The sequence below is a fragment of the Nomascus leucogenys genome, chromosome 22a, assembly GCF_006542625.1.
Source record: "Nomascus leucogenys isolate Asia chromosome 22a, Asia_NLE_v1, whole genome shotgun sequence".
NCBI classification, from domain to species: Eukaryota; Metazoa; Chordata; class Mammalia; order Primates; family Hylobatidae; genus Nomascus; species Nomascus leucogenys.
In genome coordinates, this window is record NC_044402.1 from 103,782,038 (window position 1) to 103,787,350 (window position 5,313).

Below are 5,313 nucleotides of genomic sequence, written 5' to 3' on the forward strand. Positions count from 1 at the left end.
TGAGGGAGATGCAAATGTTCTGAATGCCAAATTTACTTAGATTTAAAAATACATATCTTCAAGCAAAGTTGCCATGACAACCTTTCTTAATGTGTGTATAAATTTTATCTCTGTCTCTTTGAGGTTTTTATATTTTCCAATACAGGGTCTAATTACAAGAATTGAGCTCTGTGGTATATTTCTATCTGGATGGTGCCCTATAGAAATTATATAATATTAGAAAATGCAAATCAAGCAATAGGGCAGTTCTATAGCACAGTGATGCCACAAAGGTAAATGTCATCTTGTTCTCTCTGTGATCAGAGATTTTTCTGGTTTCAAACCCAAGATGAAATTTGGGATTGAAGTAGAACTGTGAATCTGTTCTGTTTCTCTTTTTTCATATCTAGAAGATTTACAGGGTGATCTTAGGAAGTTTGGTACATTCTGGACCAACTCTCTCGGTTAGCCCTAAAACTGATCCAGCTTCCTTGGGCTCTTCTCAATCTAATCAGTAGCTGACATCATAGGATGTCTCAGAACCACAAGACCCTTTTCTGCAATGGCATGCATGTGCACAGAGATAATCCAGAAGCAGCTTCTGGCCTGAGCCCCAATCCAGCAAACGCTCCGGGTATACCTCTTCACTTCCTTTTACACAATTTCCATGCCCAGCCTTCAAACAAAACACTTGAAAGATGTCCCACAGTCCATGTTATGACGTTTATAAAGGTTTTCGAGTTCATTTTTATTGTAAGAGGCACAGTCACTACTGGCTATATAATTTGTGAGACCTAGTCGAGGAGGAAATCTCCTCTTCGCATGGCCCTGCCTTTTCAACCTTTGGTGTATGCGACCCCAAGGAACTGAAATCTCCTGCACTAGGACACTTTACTGACTGGGGTGGTCTAGAGAGCCCTGACAGTCACCTGGTGAACATGCTGTGGTGCTGCCAGCCCAAAGCATGTGTTTCCTTGCCTTTCCTGAAAATACTCCAAAACAGACTGCTTGTGGGCCCCCTCCAACCTGCATCCAGATCCCCACTGGAGGCTGAGGGTGACCACAGGGAAAAGTGAGCCTCCCCTCCACTTTCCTGCCAATGTAATCCAATTACTGCTCAGGGCAGAAGGCAATAGTGGTTGTAGTAGTGAGCAGAGTTGGGGAGAGGAAGGCTGGGTGGGGATCGGGGCACCAAGGAGCAGGCAGCTAGTCACTGGGAACCTGTAGGGGGATGCATGGAGGTGGGCTCTAAGTCCCTGGTGCATGCTCCATGGTCCCATTGGACTTCACTTACAAAACACAAATTCAAAAATGAAATTATTAAGAATTTAAAGCCAGCCGGGCGTGGTGGCTCATGCCTGTTATCCCAGCACTTTGGGAGGCTGAGGTGAGCAGATCATGAGGTCAGGAGTTCGAGACCAGCCTGGCCAACATGGTGAAACCCCGTTTCTACTAAAAATACAAAAATTAACCGGGCGTGGTGGTGCATGCCTATAATCCCAGCTACTTGGGAGGCTTAGGCAGGAGAATTGCTTGAACCTGGGAGGCGGAGCTTGCAGTGAGCTGAGATCAGCCACTGCACTCCAGCCTGGGTGTCAGAGCAAGACTCTGTCCAAAAAAAAAAAAAAAAAAAAATTTAAAGACAGTGCCCCCAAAGCATTAAACCCCAAGCACAGTGTCCCTCTGAGCAATGGAATTCTGAGCAACTATATTGGTTGGAGTATAATTGTCCCCCGAACATGTCTGACTTTAGAGGGCATGGTACTTGTGACTCGGTGGTTTTTGAGGGCTATCCTTCTTGGGTGTATGCTAGTTGTTCTTGCAAATATCCATAAATGTCTCATTCACGATTTTTCTTTTAAGTGGTTTAAATCTCTCTAGAATGTCTTACAATTCTTTACAAAGTAGGCAATGAATAGATGCCAATCTTTTTGTAAAAAAAGAAAAAAAATTCATAATACACATTTATTAAAGTTGCAAAAGTATATATATATATATATATATATTTTTTTTTTGAAACATGGTCTCTCACTCTGTCGCCTAGGCTGGAGTGCAGTGGCATGATTATTGCTCACTGCAGCCTCAACCTCCAGGGCTCAAGTGATCCTCCCACCTCAGCCTCCTGAGTAGCTGGGACTACAGGCTCAAGCCACCATGCCTGGCTAGTTTTTGTATTTTTTGTAGAGATGGTGTTTCACCATGTTGTCCAGAGTGGTCTGGAACTCCTGGATTCAAGCTATCCCCCCGCCTTGGCCTCCCAAAGTGCTGGGATTACAGGTGTGAGCCACCACACCCTGACAAAAGAATTCTAATACACTAAAAATCTCTTTTCTTAAACCATTTCACTCATGAAACTCTTACTTTTCTGTATATTAACCATAATTGCCAGAAAATTTTCTGCTGGAAGTTAAAATGATGCTTTCCCCTGAAATATCATTATAAAACCCTATGAAATATTTCAGTGATATGAATCATTCACTTAGTCATATGGGTAGACATTTAGATAATAGAAGTAGTTAACAGAAATCTCTGAGAAATATATATTGTTAATTCCTGTGGAGGAGGAAGGAAGAAATCCTACTGAAATATTTTAATTGTAGTTAAATTCAGTGTTCCCTGCCATTTTAAAATATCGAGATTATTCTGTTCTACTCCTTTTCCAAGAGGATACATGAAATAACTTTGATAAAATCATGAATCAGTTTTTGTTTGCTGTTAACCTCTTCTACATTCTATTTCATGAAAATAGCAACTGGTGGCCAAGAATACCCTTATTCTTATCAACCTTGTACTACATAAATGAGACATTATTACCAAGCATCATAGTATTCAGTTAGCAATTTTGTAAAAGTATAATCTCTTTGTTTGCAATATTATTGCAATGGACAAGAAACAAATTGTTTTTTAAAAAATTAGCAAGGTTTGAAAATTATACATTTCATAGGTCAGTTAATATTTAGCATACAGGTTCCAATGGTATTAATGCATAATCAGAAAAACTATTACATTTCAAACTCTGTAATTCATATTATTAAATGAAGGTTAGTATACTTTTCAGTAATAAAAACTCAGTCAATACATTTTGAAGCTTGAAGTTTAAGAAAATCTTCAACATAATTTAAAACAAAAATATGAATAGGCTAGACACAGTGGCTCATGCCTGTAGACCCAGCTACTTGGGAGGCTAGGGCAGGAGAATGAGGTGGGTGGATCACCCAGGAGCTTGAGGCTGCAGTGAGCTAAAATGGCACCACTACACTCTAGCCTGGGAGACAGAGCAAGACCCTGTCTCTAAAAAAATAAATAAATACAAATTTTAATATAAATATTTTGGGAGATACATTTTCTATCCTATTCTTTTTTCTTTTCTTTTCTTTCTTTCTTTTTTTTCACTTTAACAAATCTACTTTAATTCCAAAAGAAATTAATCTAGGACGGTCAATAATATACAACATACTTTCATGTTTCCTTTATAGGTATCTAATACAAGCTTATTTGTATATGTGCAATGTATAATAACTCTATCTTAGATATGAGTCCTAACAGGATAAAAATATTTTCTTGCAACTACTACTTTATGCCTATGAAGGGTGTGAGCTTGCAATGTCCTCCTGTCTTAAACCCAAGTTAATGACAGTGTCCTCTCAAAACTTTTCATAAATTATTAATGACCTAATTTCATTTAAAAAATGGTTTCAGCAGGCTGAGTGCAATGGCTCACGCCTGTAATCCCAGCACTTTGGGAGGCCGAGGCAGGCGGATCATGAGGTCAGGAGAGCGAGACCATCCTGGCTAACATGGTGAAACCCCGTCTCTACTAAAAATACAAAAATAAAATTAGCTGGGTGTGGTGGCGGGCACCTGTAGTCCCAGCTACTCGGGAGGCTGAGGCGGGAGAATGGCGTGAACCCAGGGGTCAAAGGTTGCAGTGAGCCGAGATCGTGCCACTGCACTCCAGCCTGGGCGACAGAGCAAGACTCTGTCTCAAAAAAACAATAAAAAAAGGTTCCAGCAAATATGAAAGTAGAAAGTCCTGTTATTTGCCCATTCATAATATGAGAAAAAAAAGAGATGATACATTCCTCCATAGAAAAAGTGGGTTTAGAGAACAGCTCTGGTAGTATTTCACCTGGTGCAGTATCAAAAGGTCTAATAAGTAGCCCCCTTGCTCAGGGAAAAAAAAATGATTTCAGTGTGTTTCTCTTCCAAATTGCTTAGTAACTCCAAGTGATTTTCAAATTGGGGAGCAGATTACTGGCACTGAATTCATCAAATTTAGATCTATCTTGAATAGGGACATTATAGAAAATCAAGAACATCTCTAACCCTGCACATCTGGTGGAGTCTGGAGTTAGGGACTACATGACCCAGCTAAATGTGCCAAGAGATTGAACTGTAGATGACCATCTTCCGGGGAGATGTCTTGCCAATTACTAGGAACAGATGAACCAAAAACTTCTTTAACATAAGATTCCAAACGACTCTGGAGATCTTCAGGCGGTATGTATGCTCGGCTTCATGAGGGTAGACACACTGAGGATAGATTCCTTTTTCACCTCTTCTACTGTCTCAGCAACCACTGGTTCTTTCTTTTTTCTGGATTGAGACCAAAATTCTCTACGTGGTGCCCCTGAGACTGTCCACATGAAGACTTTTCTGGTAATGCCGGACACAGATGGCGCTGCCATCTTTGATGAGATCCACGGTCCTCTCTTTTTTTTTTTCTTTTTTTGAGATGGGGTCTTTCTCTGCCGCCCAGAGGTGGGATCATGGCTCAGTGCAGCACCTCAACTCCCCGGGTTCAAGTGATCCTCCTGCTTCAGCCTCCCCTGTAACAGAGACAACAGGCACATGCCACCAAGCTTGCCTAATTTTTTTATTTTTTGTAGAGACTGGGGTCTCACTCTATTACCCAGGCTGGTCTCAAACTTCTGGACTCAAGTGATCCTCCCCAGTCTGTCTCCCAAAGTGTTAGGGTTACAGGCCTGAGCTACCGCACCCAGCTAGCTACCCCATTCTTTTTTTTGAGATGGAGTCTTCCTCTGTCACCCAGATTGGAGTGTGGTGGTGCAATCTCGGCTCACCACAACCTCCACTTCCCAGGTTCAAGCAATTCTCCTGCCTCAGCCTCCTGAGAAGCTGGGATTACAAGCGTGAGCTACCACACCCAGCTAATTTTCTTTCTTTCTTTTCTTTTTCTTTTTTTTTTGTATTTTCAGTGGAGACAAGGTTTTACCATGTTGGTTAGGCTGGTCTCGAATCCTGACCTGAAGTGATCCACCCATCTCTGCCTCCCAAAGTGCTGGGATTACAGGCGTGAGACACAGCACCCAG

The 5,313-nt window shown here is 41.4% G+C and overlaps 1 pseudogene; it reads right to left on the reverse strand.

Moving 5' to 3' along the window:
- Positions 1-4,193: 4,193 nt before the first annotated feature.
- LOC100604589 lies at positions 4,194-4,667 on the reverse strand (annotated as a pseudogene).
- Between the last annotated feature and the right edge of the window lie 646 nt (positions 4,668-5,313).